The sequence below is a fragment of the Chinchilla lanigera genome, unplaced genomic scaffold, assembly GCF_000276665.1.
Source record: "Chinchilla lanigera isolate Chin_1 unplaced genomic scaffold, ChiLan1.0 scaffold00007, whole genome shotgun sequence".
NCBI lineage: Eukaryota > Metazoa > Chordata > Mammalia > Rodentia > Chinchillidae > Chinchilla > Chinchilla lanigera.
The window spans coordinates 30,462,996-30,478,376 of record NW_004955408.1 but is presented as its reverse complement, the minus strand read 5'-3'; the positions used below and the strand labels follow the sequence as shown (position 1 = coordinate 30,478,376).

At 45.3% G+C, this 15,381-nt stretch overlaps 1 long non-coding RNA gene across 3 annotated transcripts in view; it reads right to left on the bottom strand.

The window, feature by feature from the left end:
- Nucleotides 1-15,381, bottom strand: part of LOC102009353 — a 101,461-nt gene that overhangs the window by 27,549 nt on the left and 58,531 nt on the right. The window contains exon 3 of one of the 3 annotated variants that reach the window (XR_001231750.1): nucleotides 9,854-9,910. The exons of the other annotated variants lie outside the window; for them this stretch is intronic. This is a non-coding gene — a long non-coding RNA (uncharacterized LOC102009353). The remainder of the gene's footprint in view (nucleotides 1-9,853; nucleotides 9,911-15,381) is intronic. 3 annotated transcript variants of the gene reach the window in all.

Genomic DNA, 15,381 nt, shown 5'->3' with positions numbered 1-15,381 from the left:
CCTAAGTGCTGGGATTACAGGTGTGTGTCAGATTACCAGACATAGTCATGCAAAATTAATAAATTAGGCATCAACTGTTCCTTTCAATAAACCAATAGAAATTAGTAGTACAATTATTTTAGCTATCGTGTGTCTGTATATATATATATATATTTTTTTTCCCTTCCTTCTTTCTCAGAAACCTAAAATTTGACTAGAGAATTTTGCCCACCATTCTTTGCCAGTAACTATCTATACAGCACCATGTTCCTCTATCAGTAACAACTCTGTACACCTGTACCAAATTCCATACCTTGTAACATCTACCCTGCATGTACTTTCACGTAGTCTTCAGATGAGCCCTGTTGCTAGAAGGAGCAAGAATCATCCCATTCGGCAAAAAAGAAAACTGAAGCCCAAAGCTATCGGGTTGTTCACTCAAGACTGAAGCGAGGATATGACGGAGCTGCTGCCATTTCCTCTTTTCCGGTGAACGACGCTGGTTTTCAGCCACAGACACAGTTCTCACCTTCCTTTGACTGACATTGTTCATTCACTGACTGTGAAAAAGCATCAGGTTCCTCAGATCCAGAGATACTAATAACACAGTCAGCGTCTATGAACATATACTGATTTCATTATAATTCCACTCATCTTGCTGGGAGCAGCCATGCATGGCTTGGTGGAGATTCAAGACTGCTCATTACAGTGATGAAGCCGTGCTACGGCTAAATTGGCATTTGTTCTGAGCCTACTGGCATTTTTAATGCATTTGTAAAAATGGAAATGAGTCGAGGCACCCAAGGCCAATTACACAGGGTAAGTCAACGCTCCCCCCCTCCTCTCCCTAAAGGCCACAATGAAGACTTTGCCAAGAGATTCGAAGTCCTGCCAATACTCCCGCGCACAGCCTCTTGAGGACAAGCCCTGCTGGAGCACTGATCATTTTACAGTCCCCTCATACCTCCCGCCTTGTACAAATTTTCACAATGGCCTCGTGACTTAAATCCTATAGCTCTCTGCATTGTACAGATAAGGGACCCGAGTCTCAGACAGGTTGGCTGACTTGCCTAAGTCACACAGCTGGCAGACGGTAGATCCAGGCTTCAAACTTGGGTCACTGAGACTCAAAACTCTACGAGCTCCTCATGCCTCACCCAGTGTCCCTTGCCATAGAGACGTTTATGCTCACCCAGCCCTCACTGTGCTCCCTCTGACCCTGAGGGCACAGTGCACAGGCTGGACATCTGCACCTCACAGGGAAGAGGGTACAGAACTATGCCGCCTCTGCCTCCCAGGCTCATACCCAAACTCAACTTGTGATCTGAGGCCCTTGATAAAAGGTGACTTCAAATTAGAAACCATTTCTACAGAAAAGCAATCACTTTGGAGATCACTGAACCTGTAAGTTTTTCTGTTGTTGTTTTTGTGGTACTAGGAGTTAAACCTAGAGCCTTCATACTGAGCTACATTCCCAGTCCTTTTAAAATTTTTTCCTTGAGACAAGATCTCCCTAAGTTGCCTGGGCTGTACTTGAACTTGTGATCCTCCTGATTTAGCCTCCTAGAGTGCTGGAATTACAAGTATGTGTGTTTTTTATTGTTCTAGTTTTAGGGTTTTCTGCTTGGAAAAAAGCTAATACATTAAATGAGAGATGTCTTGTTTTCTTGGGTCAGATCTCTAACTTTGTCCAAGGGCATGAGGGAAAGATGTTGAGAACAAGGAAGTAATAGATCAGATCTTGTGTCAAACCTAACAGAGATGAATCACAAGGTGGAGAGCTACCTCCATCCGCCTCCTCAGCTCCAGAGCTCTCACACGTGCATTGTACATGGCCAGAGCCGCATTGCAGCCACCAGCTGGTGTTTGACTCTTTGTGCCGTGTTGCAGAAGCCTGAAGGGCAGGCCCTGCATCCCCACATCCCACTTCACACAGCAGTGTCTGAGGGGGATAGTCACACCCGTACATCCAGGACCGCAGCAAGGCCAGGATGTGTCTCCCACTCATAGCATAAAAGAAATGGACAGAGGAGCCACACCTGTAGCTCCCTCTCCCGTGTGGCCTTGGGGCAAGACTGCTGAGGCCATCTGGGCTCCAGAACAGCTCCCCACATTCTTCAGGGTTGAGTGAGTTGGGGAGCAGGGTAGGCTCACCAGCCTTATCTTAGAAGGAGTATTACTATCCGGGCATGGTGGCGCACGCCTGTAATCCTAGCACTCTGGAGGCTGAGGTAGGAGGATTGTCATGAGTTCGAGACCAGTCTGGGCTACAAAGTGAGCTCAAGGCCAGCCTGAACTGCACAGGGAGACCCTGTCTCAAAAAAAGACAAAAAAAAAGGAGTATTACTGTATTCTCATTTATTCACTCAGCTCACTGTGGCAGATCACACACAGGCACTGCCAATAGCACCGGTATAGCACTGTAGTTTCCCAAACCATTTCACCCATGTTCTCTCCAGTGACTTACAGCCACTTTCCTACCAGGCAGAGCAGATATCATGTCCATCTTACAGATGATGTCCGGGAGTGACTGGCCTGGGTCACAGAGCAAGGGTGTACCCAAGTCAGGATGGAACCCAGAGCCAAGGTATGTGAGTAGGCCACCCAGGGCACTTGCGGGACTTTTTGGGTTCTCTTGTGACAGAAAAGGTACACTAAAAGAACAATTTATCAAATACATCTCAGACACACTCCCCAGAGCCCAGAGATATGAGTCAGCATACTCCTCCATGGCCTTCCTATTAGCCCTGGGTCAACACTTCCTGCCCTGTGCTCCCAGGGTCCTCTCCGTGACTGGCCTCTCTCCACTGAAGTCCCATCCCTTTTCAGTTGTGGAACTATATCTCACTGTCCCTCGTCTGTAAAGTGGACATGGTACAGCCACCTCATGCGAGCCCTGCTGCAACTGGGCAGGGTGATACATGCCCTATCTCTCACTGAGCCCTGAACGGAGTGAGCAATCCACACACATCATGCTCACGTTCCAGTGGCTCTGTGGGGCCCAGCCTGGATACACTACATGGCTCAAGACCTTCACCTAGCTGGACCAGGGTCCACAGGCCAGTGGGCTGGTTGCTCCCCTGGCCTGGCCCCCAGGAAGAGAGGAGGAAGATGGAGGGGAGCAGAGAAGAGAGAAGGAGAGGAAGAAAGGAGGAGGCGTCTGAAGGGATTTGGGCCCGCCTCGTGGCCAGGCATTCCTGGTCCTTGCCTTTGTCTGCACCCCTGTAACTGAGAGTCCTGTCTAGACTGAGTGGCTACTAGAAGTAATCCCAGGAAAATCTCCCTGAAACCCGATCTCTCCCCTTATCGAGGGCAGGCAGATTAGCCTGATTGAACAATGGACGCCCAGGCCTTAACACAAGCTCCGTGTGTGTCCAGCGCAGAAGAGGCTCTGGGCAGGCACAGTATCTGCCTAGTGAGGAACCTGCTCTTAGGGGTCAGTGCCCATCAGCCTCCCAGGCTGCTGCAGCGAGGGAGGACCCACACCCACCAAGGCGTTCAGCATAACGCAACAACCACTCCCACCAAGAACCACCCATTCCTACCACTGCTTTCCACAGCCCAGGGCCCCTGCCCAGGCCCATGTCACCACACCACAGGTGTCTGTCATCAGCACCATCGTCATCGCCACCATCCCTGCTACACACATAAAGACACTGAGCCTAAGCAACTTGCTCAGGGTCACATAAGGGCAGGGTGCTGGACTCTGGAGCCAGCTTGGGTCTTTTTTTCACTGAAGCCAAGTTTCCATCTTGCCCTTGGCATTCACACAGCTTCCGCCAGCAAGCACAGGCCTTGACCATTGCTACATGGGTGGAAGTGTCTAGGTCATCAGAAGAGCATCAGACGTCACCAGAAGAGCAATCTTCGCACTGGCATAGTGTGGAAGTGCTGTATAAGTCACCTACATCTGCCTAGCGGTATGACTAAAGCATGTCACTCTTTGATTTCATCTGAACCATCACATCTGGGGATTAACACATAACAAAGGCAAGGCTGCCCCAGCGACCTCCACCCCGAGCCTCCAGGAGTGAGCATGGTGCAGAGCCACTGGCCACACATGGGGACCTCAGGTCAAGAAGAGAAGAGCCACCCTGAACACAATCTGTCAGTCCCCACAAGGGCCAGCAGGGGCAAGCATGGATGATAGAATGGTAAAATCCATATAACCCACGGGCTCTGGGAGGGCCAGGGCAGAGGACGGACAAGTGAGCCACAGCCAGGCCCAAGTCGAGTAGAGGTGTCATCGTGGTCCCAGGGAAGAGGATGGCAGAGCAATCTAGTGGGCCACATCTCCTTCCATCTATCTCTGTCACTCACCCATGTGACCTGCAGGTGACCACTTACCCTGTCTGGGCCACATCAGTTTAGTGTGCAAATGAAAACACCAATCCCTCATTCCTGGTCTGCCCCCTACACCAGCCTGTGCCCTAGATGCAGGTTAACTTCTTCCTATGGCATGAACCTTGGTTGCAAAAGAGTAAAAACTCCCACCTTGAACTATTGTTGAAACTCAGATTTGGAATAACCTTCAAGGACACTTAGCCACCTGACACCAACAGAGCAAGACAGTCACAGTCTACTCTGTCCTGGGAGTGACAGCTGATGTGCTAGGGTGATGACCCAAGGACAGTCACACCCAGGCCACCCCTTCATCACTGCCCACATCAGAGGTGCCAGTCCCTCTGCCTTGGATACCACCACCTGTATGGCACGCTGAAGCATCTGAAGTCAGGACAGCTGTGTAGGCCTGAAGCCACAAGCGAGGAAACTGAGGCTCATGAAGAGCTCATTAAGGAAATGAGACAGAGTTCCCCTCAGGACTCAGCCAAAGTTTCCCATGGAAGTGTTACCAGCTCATTAACTAGAGAGGGTAACAGCGATCCCCCGGTAATACCTCTGAGATTTGTTTGCAACCTGAACACCCAGCTGGGGTCCTAATTCATTTCAGCAAGTGGCATCCAATGCACTTCTGTCTCTGTGATCTCAAATTGGATAATCCCTGCCCTGATGGTTTCCTGTTGGCCAGGTGACACCTGCACTCCCCAGCGGTCCCTCCCCTGCCCTTCACTGAGCCTGAGGTGGGGCTGACGTCCCTCCCCATGTGTTACCCCAGCATCTCCCGTGTCTGCCCAAGGCTGGTCCCATGCTCAGCTTAGAACCTGGCCCATTCCACCACTTTAGGTGTTCTTTTCCCCCTGCCCCAGCACGTAGCCCATCCAACATAGAAGAGCCCTGCCCACCTGACAAGAGGGCAACACCTTCTTCACTAACCAATGACCAAAGTTCTTCTGTGACTTTATTATCAGGCAAGGAACAGTCATCAAGCCCAGCCTTCCCTTAGGGATGGGGCCTATGCCACTTGCAGGAGAGTCTGGGATAGTCCAGATACTGGTATGATACAAGGCAGGGCATGGCCATGAGGTACCCCAGGTGCCAAGGACAAAGAAGGTAAAACTGTAGGTGTTTCCATGTGAGTCAGTGGACACTCGGCTCCCACGTGGGCGATGGGGTGGAAAGACACGCAACTCTTATCCTCTGGGACCCTGTTTAATTAAAGGTGAGCATTTGGGAGCCAGAGGAGCTGGCAGGCAAGCTGTGATTTGAGGGATGGCTCCCCTAATCAGAGGAGGGCATCTGAGTTCTGCTTTGAGGGGCAGGCGGGAGGCATGGGGCATGGGTGTTCCAGCAGAACGTGAGGTGAGAGTGAGGGAAGCCCTGGGGGAGAGGGCACAGCTCAGCAGGTGACCTAGGGAAGGGGATGTGAGTTCAGATAACCACATGAACTCTGCAAGTGGGGAAAGCAGGAGCCATTGAAGACGCTGAGCAAGGCTGAGTTCTCTTGAGACCTCTCTGATGGCAAAGGAGCAGGTGGATGAGGGCTACAGGGCAGGAGGACAGCATGGAGGAGCTACTGCAGTGGTCCAGGTAAGAGGGAGCTCCTGGGTCCACTGTCTTTCCCATTTATCAGCTGTGTGGCCCTGGATAGATTACTTAACCTTTCTGAGCTTTGGTCTCCTCCTGGGTTGAAAAGAGACTCTAACAACAGGGCTGTCATGAGGATTAAACCTGATAATGCATGAGACGCTTTTGGCAGGGTGCCTGGCACACAGTAAATGCTCAATAAATGTTTGCTTAGAAAAACAAAAAGGCAAAGGCTAACTCCTAGAGCTCCCTCCTTCCCCTAGTCCCCCCAATCAATAAAAGCAGCGCTTTTATCTAAATCCCCAGGACCAAAGGGAAACCAAACACAGCAGCTGCAGGTTTGCCTCCCCAGACCTGCGCCCCGCCTGCCCAGCTTCTCTGACTGGGGGGCCCACCGCTGCTGCTGTGGCTGAGGAAAGAATGCTGGCGCAGTGACCTGGCCATGAACCTTCCCCCAGCATCCAAAGGCGCACAAAAGCAATTCTTCTGCCTCAGCAACGCGGCACCACCCAGCCCCACGCCCCCTGCCCCACTGGGACCCCACGGAACCAGGCTGATCTGGCCAGAATCACACACCTGCTTGGGTCTTGCTGCCTGTGACCCACACTGGGGATGGGAGACAAATTAAGGAAAAATGTGTTATTCATATTCATGACTCTGGTGGTATTTTTGTGCTTAGCACTGAGTTCCTGCATAGAAAGGGGAAATTCAATCCAGTGTAAAATGTGCTTGGTGGAAGAGAGGGTAACACAAGCTCTTAAAATCCTGAGAACTTCTTCTTGGTCTTTTCACAAGAAAATTATGGGATCTTTCAGGTGGGTCAAGAGGGTGGAAGGCACATATTCTGCAAAATTAGGGGGGAAATAGATCAGCCCAGATACTTGGGGACTGCGGAGGAAATTCCCACTGGCTCCTTGTTTGATGGAGATGGGGTGGTGGCCTGCTCCCAAGCCAGGGGAACTTGCTGTCAAGATGCCATTTCAGATCTGACAAAAGGAGGGCTATTCTCTTGGTCATCTCTAGATCACAATTTATCTCATGCAGTGATGTGGAGCAGAAGCATCGTGGTTTGGTGGGGTCAGTGAGATCTCAGGTTGAATCCTATTTCGTATCTTCAGAGCCACATGGCTTATTCAACCTGACCTCCAGCTACAGGTAAAAAATAGACATGGTGTAAACTGCATATGAGGATCACTATGAGAGGAAAATTAAATAAGGCATCGAGCCCTATACCTGGCATAGCACTAGCACTTCATAAACGTATGTCCCTTTCCCTCAGCAAGTACCACTTTAATACGGCATTTCTCCACCGCTCGCACTCCCGAAGGGAGCCAGCAGATCAATTATCCAGATAAGGCAAAATCATTTTTAAAATGACTATCACAAGATAATTGAAATAATGGGGACTTTTTCCCCATGGAAATTATCTAAATCAGCCTCAAGTTTCTTGTGGATGCAGTAGACGTAGACTGGTAATCAGGGAGCCTACCGAGATGAAGAGCTAAGCCCCTGGTCATGTTTCCCAAAGATGGAAGGGCACACTTGCCTCAGAGGGAGTTTGGTAAAGAGGCAAGTCCCTGCCTCGCTATAATTGTTAGGCACAGAGAATCAAGTTAAAGAGGATTCCTGCAGAGCTACACACTCCTGTTACAGTGGTAGGAATGAAGACCACGAATGTGACTTTATCTTTTAACTTTACCTTTTAAAAAAGGAAGCTTTTAAAAACTGATTTATATATTTTGCTTTTAGCCCAATGTATCTATAATCCAACTGGGGAAATCTAAAATCAGAATTCCAAATTATACAATGATTCTAAAAACTTAGTAAAACTTGCTGTTGACAGAGGGTGCTGGTTGGCGTCTTTTCGTCCTCAAATGTCAAGTAAAACGCCCCCCAATGTGAGTATACAGGTTGTTGAATTTCAACAAATACATACATGTGTGTAGCCCAGCACGGTCAAGAGCAAGAACATTTCTATCACCACAAAAGTTCCCTTTAAATCCTCCGCTCCCGGGCAACACTTTCCCTTGTTCTAAAACAGTATGTAAGTGCACTCTTGTAACACGTATTCTTCTTTTATTCAGCGTACTTTTGAGATCTGTCTGTGATGCTGCATGTATTGGTAATTTATTGTATTTTATTGCCAAATAGTATTTCATTGCATGAATGTCCCACAATTTGTCTATTCATTCACTTCCTGATGAACATGTGGGTTGTTTCTACTTTGGGGCTCTTATGAATGAAGCTGCTATTAATATTCATATAAAAATCTTTTGGTGGACATATGTTTCCATTTCCCTTGAATAAATACCTAGGCATGGAATATGGTAAGTATGTGTTTAGCTTTGAAAGAAACTGCCAACTCGTTTTCCAGAGGGGCTGCCCAATTTTACGCTTCAACCAACAAAATATGACAGTGCCAGTTACTCTATATTCTCACTAGCACTTGGAATTGTCAGTTTTTATTTATTTTTTTTTTACATCAGAAATATATTCTTATTTCACTGATTCATGGAGGTATAAATTACAGGCAATAACATTTACTTGTTTTACAGACACAGCTTAATTGTGGTAACTGTATATACAGTAGTTGTATAACCATAACCACAATCAAGATACAAATGTGTAATCCACACTTCTATCACCTGAAAGGGTTACACTGAACTTCTCTGCAGCCGAGTCCCTCCCTTGAGCCCTGCCCCTCAGGCACCATAGAACTGCTCTTTGTAACTATAATTTTGATTTTCTCAGAATTTCATGTAAATGAAGTCATATAATGTGTAGTTTTCTTCACTTAAAGGTTTTTTGACATTCATTCATTTTGTTGTGTGTATGAATATTTCAATCTTTGTTATTACCAACCAGTATTCCATTGAATAGATACACTATGACTTGTTTATCTATTCATCAGTTGACAGTCATTGGGTTGTTTACAGTTTAGGGCTATTCTGAATAATGTTTCTAAGACTGTGCACATACAAGTCTTTTTTCTTTTGCAGTACGGGGGATTGTATGGCCATGTTTTTCATTATTCTTGGATAAATAACAAGGAACTTAATGGCTAGGTATATTGGAAGCATAACTTTACTAAACACAGCCAAGAAAAATAAAACAAAAAAATAAACTCTTTTGCAAAGTAGCTATATAGTTTTGCATTCCCACACAATGCATTCATTGGTATGATGTTAACTACATCTTTTGATGAGAAAGAAGCTTCAATTTTTATTAAATCTAATTTATAAATCACAACTAGTGATTTATATGCAAACAAACCTTAGCCTATTCCAATGTTGCAAAGATTTTTTCCCTGTCTATCCTTTTTTCTATTTCCTTTATGGTACTGGAGATTGAACCCAGGGCCTTTGTTCTGAGCTACATCTCCAGCCCCTTTCTATTGTTTATATTGATACAGTGTCTTACTAAGTCGCTCAGTTTCCCAGGCTGGGCTCAAACTTGCAATCCTACTGTCTCAGTTTCCCAAAGTGCTAGGATTACAAGCATCTGCCACCATATCCAGCCTTTTTGTATCTATTCTTCTGGAAGGTTCACATTTAGGCTTTACATTTAAGTCCATGATCCTTTTTTTAAAATTATAATGTTTGTGAATTGACCTTATATACTTTGACTTTGCTAAACTAACTTATTTCTATTGGTTTTTCATAGCTTCCTCTGACTTCCTGAGAAATTTTTAATTTCTACGCATGGTGTAAAACAGTGGGTCAATGTGCCTTTTCTCTTTCACAAAGCAAGTTGCTCCAGTAACAATTATTGGAGAAAATGTTCATTCCCTTGTAACCTTTTTTGAAACTCAATTGACTGAATATATGGGTCTGTTTCTAGATCTCTTACCCTGTTGTTTTGATTTATGTGTCTGTTACTATGCCAACACCACTTTAGAAATCACTTACATTTATGTAAGTTTTGAAATCAGCAGTTTGTATTCACCAACCTTGTTCTTCTTTTTCAAGATTCCTTTGGATACTCTAGGACCTTTGTGTCCCCGCATCTACAAGAAAATAAACTGTGTGACAGATTTGGATTGCACTGAGTCTATAGATAAATTTAGGAAGAATAGGAACCTTGACTATATTGATCATTCCAATCCATGAGTAGGGCAGGCCTCTCAGTGTCTCTTCTTGAAGCCTTTTTCTCTTCAGTGACTTGTAGCTTTCAGAGTAAAGCTCTTACATGTATTCTGCCAAACTTATTCTTTATGTAGTTTTTGGTTTTTCATGCTATTTCTGTGGGCAATTGTCTATTGAATTTTCCATGTTTGCTGCTAGTATGTAGACAAACTGATTTTTGTGAATTGACCTTATGTTTTCTGAAATTGTTAAACCCATTTGTAAATTTTACTAGCTTTTTCATGGATTCTTAAGATTTCTAAATACATTATCTATGTAGTCCCTGGATGAAAACAGTTCTCATTTTTTGCTTCCTATGTATGCCTCAGTTTTATCTGAATTCTTGTATTGGCTAGGACCTCTAGTTCAATACTGAATAGAAGTGATAAATTTGGGCATCCTTATGTTATTTCTAACCTTAGAATGTTTAATATTTCACTGAGGTAAATCATAGTATTTTTATAGATCCCTTTATCAGGTTGAGGAAGTCCCTCTGTTTCTAACTTAATGAGAGGTTTCATTATGATGGTGGGTATCCAATTTTGGAAGATGCTTTCTTTTTCTATCTTTGAGATAATCTATGATTTTTCCCCTTTCGTTCTGTTAATATGAGATACATTGACTTTCAAATATTAAACCAACTTTGCATTCCTGAAATAAACACTGCTTGATCCTGATATATTATCTTTTTATACCCTGCTAGATTTGACTTAATAAAATTATAGTAAGGATGTTTGTGTCTATGTTTATGAGAGATAATGAACCTATTTGAGAAGATCTTCTTTATTTTCTAAATGAGCTAAAGATTTTCACTACTTATCCCCTAAACACTTGATAGAACTCACCAGTGAAACCATCTGGGGCTGGAATTTTCTCTGTGTACAGATATGCACTAACATATTTAATTACAGATGGTCCCAAATTTCATGGTGGTTTGTCATAACATCTGTCATAACATCTTATAGATCCCTTTATCAGGTTGAGGAAGTCCCTCATATTGTTTACAGTTATCATTCTGATGATCATAATGATATTAATGAAAAGAAATACCTACTCAATCCCAGCTGGGTTAACTTAGCAAAGACACTGTCTCAACAAAAAAGAACGTTTTGTGGGGGGAGGTACCAGGAATTAAGCTCAAGACCTTGTGCTTGCCAGGCAGGCGCTGTGCCGCTGAGCTATATCCCTGGCCTCCAACAAGAACTTTTTTAAAGGTTGGGAATGTAGGCCAGTGTGAAGGCCCTGGGTTGGAGGTGGAAGGAGAGAGAAAGCGGGGAGGAAGGAAAAGAAACAGAAAATGAGCCGTAGAAGGAAGAGGCAGAAGGGAGGGAAAGAAATATGTCCAGGTTTCTTGGTATTTTGATACAATTAGTTCAAATTCCTTAAAGTGTATAAGGTATAGATAATGCCCATTTTACAGATGAGGAAATCATATGTCTGCTTGAACTAGTGTAACAAAACATCAGAGTCAGGTAAAATAACAGAAATTTATTTTCTTACAGTTCTGGAAGCTGGGAAGGCTGAGAATATTTTGGCGTGGGCTCTCTTCCTGGCTTTCACACAGGCTGCTTCTTGCTATGTGTCCTTCACACAGCAGAGAGAGGGAGGAGAGGGAGAACGTGTTCTGCGTCTCTTCTTGTAAGGCCACTCACTAGTCCCTCAGGAGGGGCCCTGCTCTTGGCCTTTGCTGACCTCACTGTCTCCCAAAGGCTCCGCTTCCCGCCACCGTCACGCTGAAACTCAGGGCTTCGTACGGATTGGGGAAGACACCGAGGTTCATCAAAGTCAATGTGATCGATTCAGCGGCTGAGGCCAGATTAACCAAACCCTTGTCTGCCTGACGGGAGGCGTGTGATTTTGGCAGACAGTGCGCTCATTAACAAAGCTGGGGTTTGTGACAGCCTCCGAACGTGAGCTCCGGTGTACTTGCTGAGGTAGGCCAAAGCTGAACAATCAAAATTCTAAACACCAAAGAAATAGTTTTGAGACCAGCGTTTGTGTCCCCGCTCCACTTCCTGATGCCAGGAAGAGCTTGTGGGAATCACTGGCTCACATGGGAAAGACCGCAGCCGTGGCACAACAAGGGCTATGGCTGGGGGTGAAGCAAGCGCCAGGCAGGCTGGAGCCCCCTTCCGGAGTGGCCACACAACCTAGCCTATGTCCTCCCTGTGCCTGAACCCCCAGGCCTGCCCTTTCAACTCCCTTGGAGTGTAGGAGACCCCCAGAGATGTAAGGGTCCTAGCACCAAAAAGAAATCAGCTAAATCTTAATGTCTGACCATCAACAAGAAGCACAGTTTCAACGAATGTAATCACATCCTCCTTACCTGCACCCAGCCAAAGCTTCCCCCGTTCTAGGGCCTCATATTCTAGGGGTGGTGCAGAAGTCAAGGGTGCCTCTTGTTCACAAATACAGTAAATCAGAGCTTATTATATTTTTCTTTAGTCCATGTCATAATAGCCTAGTGTTAAAACCGTCAAGCCAACAACATGCCACCCTTCCGAATGACACCATTAACCACCCATGTCAAAATGCTTAGCATAAGCGAGGGGTGGTAGCATCCACCTGCAATCCCAACATCTGGGAGGCTGAGGCAGCAGGGTTGCAAGTTTGAACTCAATCTGGATATCCATTCCCTAACATGATATTTGTATTGTTTACAATCAGGGCAATTTAGCAATTTAGGTGAGACTCTTTCAAAATTAAAAGAAATAATAATTTAAGAAAGGGCTGGGGATGTTGTTCAGGGCAATGTCCTTGGGGTCAATCCCCAATTACACACACACACACACACACACACACACACACACACTGAAAGAGAGCTCAGCAGAACACCTCTCTAGGTCTCACCACCTACTGTGAAGGACACAGCAATCTATAGACCATGCTCCCAGACCGGGGTGGAGGTCCTGACCCAGGAAAAGTGTGTGTCAGAGGGGCCTCTGCTGGCAACCAGCTCGTGCCTGGGGTTGGGAAGGAAGCAAGAGGGCTCAGCACCTCCCTGGATGGGTGCTGTAGAGGCAGCTCAAGTCACACTACTAACAAGACCCTGACTCTGCCTGTCCTCCAACCAGAGTCCGAGACAGTAGAAAGAGCACTAGACTGGGCCTGTGGTCAGACCTCCCCCAGCCACTAGCTGTGTGGGTCTTGGGCTTCTCTGTGATAAAATTAAGATACTGGCCTTGGTCCTGCCTGTTAAATGAGAAAATGCATTTATAATACTTAGTACATAGCGAATGCTCCATAGACATTAGTGCATCACCACCAGCGTCACGTTTTTTCTCCTCCTTGTCCCCTCTTCTGCCTCCCCACTCCCCTCTCCCTGTCCCTCCCCACCTTCTTCAGTCTCCTTCTCTCCCTCTTTCTACCTGTTCCTCTTCCTGCCTTTCTCCTCCCCTCTTCTCCTTTTTCTCCCTGTCTTCTTTCCCCAACTTCCAACAGTACTAAGCACTAAAAAAGATAATATACAAAACAGTACTTTAAAAACAAGTGCACACATGGCAAGTGACTTATTTTAACTTACTGTAACTTTTGCCATCCCTAGGAATCAGTGACCAGGGTCAGCAAACAGTGGCCATAAGAGTGAACTCAGGGTCATCTTCTGGTCTTGAGATTTTAGTAAAAAGTACTCAGTGTCCCCTATGATCTTGGAATTTACTCCCCACAGTCATTCCAAGAAAGGCCTCATTGCTCACATACAGCTGCCTTGCCTGCCACCAGCGCTGCCAGTGGTGTCTGTCCCATATGGGAGCATTTCCATTTCTGGATGGACCCAGGAAGTATGTGCATAACTGCCTGGTCAGAGAAGTAAACAGAGACTTGGTTAAGGTCAAACCTAATTGAGGCACATTTAAATTCTTACCTGATCCTACGCGATGTTGATGAGCACCTGCACAATAGGGAATGTGCCATGGGATGGTCCACATCCAGGCAAGAAGCATATTCTAAACTCTGAGTCGTCAGCCCTACAGTAACAGCAAGAGGATCATCTAAAACCCTGGAAGAGGGACTGGGGATTTAGCTCAGCAGCAAAGCGCCTGCCTGGCAAGCGCAAGGTCGTGAGTTCGGTTCCCGGTACCGGAGAAAAACCAAAACCAACAAAAAAAATAAAACCCTGGAAGAAACCTGTGCCCTTGGAAAAGAGGGTATCACTGTGCCAGGAAAGGTTTATTTTTCTCTTCTATGGACACTTCACCCCGAAGATGGGCCCTGCCATGCAAAGTTGCACAACAGGGCCGGGACCTAAAACAGAGAGAACAGCACATTTCTAAGCCAGAAGACCACGAAGGAAAGCTGGAGAGTGGAAAATCATATGGAGAGGAGATCAGGAAGTGGGACTCCTCATTCCATGCATAGACCAACAAAACACCAAGCTCATGCTTCCAGGCAGCACATGTGCAGAAGCTATTCAAATATGCATAGAAAGGGCTGCCCACAGAAGGTGAGACAGAACTTGTAGCTTGAACCTAACCAGGTGATAGCCGCTAAACAAAGCAAGCAACATTAGTTAGAATGTTTTAACAGATCCCACAGTCTCACAACTTAATATAGAATGTTCTCTGGGTACAAAATAACTCACCATACCAAGCACCAGGAAAATCTGACCAATCACCAAGAGAAAAGACAATGATTAGATGCCAACCTCAAGAGAATTCAGATGTTAGAATTATCAAATCATGATTTTAAAGCAGCTGTATAGTAATTTTCCATGAAGTAAAAGTATACACTCTTGAATTGAGTAGAAAATCAGATATGTAAAGCAAAGAAATAGACATTATAAAAAAGCATCAGATGTAAATTTCAGAACTGCTAAACATAATGTCTAAAATTTTAAGAATCAGAGAAGACAGGAAAACAAAGATTCTGGGAGCCTGAATATAGGTAACAGAAATTATAGAAACTACAGAACAGAAAAAAGACAGGAAAAATGAAAAGACTTTTAGAGAGCTGTGTGTCAACATTTAGATGGTCTAACATCTATGTCATTACAGTCTCTGAAAAAATAGAAAGAAAATTACTTTGAAAGAGTACTCTAAATTAGTACTTCTAATTACTAAGTACTTCTAATTACTCTCAAAGAAAAATGGAAAAAAAAAACACACAAAAAAAGGTTAAAGTTGGAAAATTTGGTGAAAATTTACAGGATAAAGAAACCGACCTCAAACTGAACATAAAGAACAGCACGCCTGCTACAAAGCTACTGTCATAAAATCCACCTGGTACTGGCTAAAAGACAGACCTGAGGATCAATGGAACAGACTGGAAGAAACAGCCACAACCACAGAAACACTCAGCCACTTAATCTTTGATAAAGGGTCCAAACAAACTCACTGGAAGAATGATAGCCTCTTTA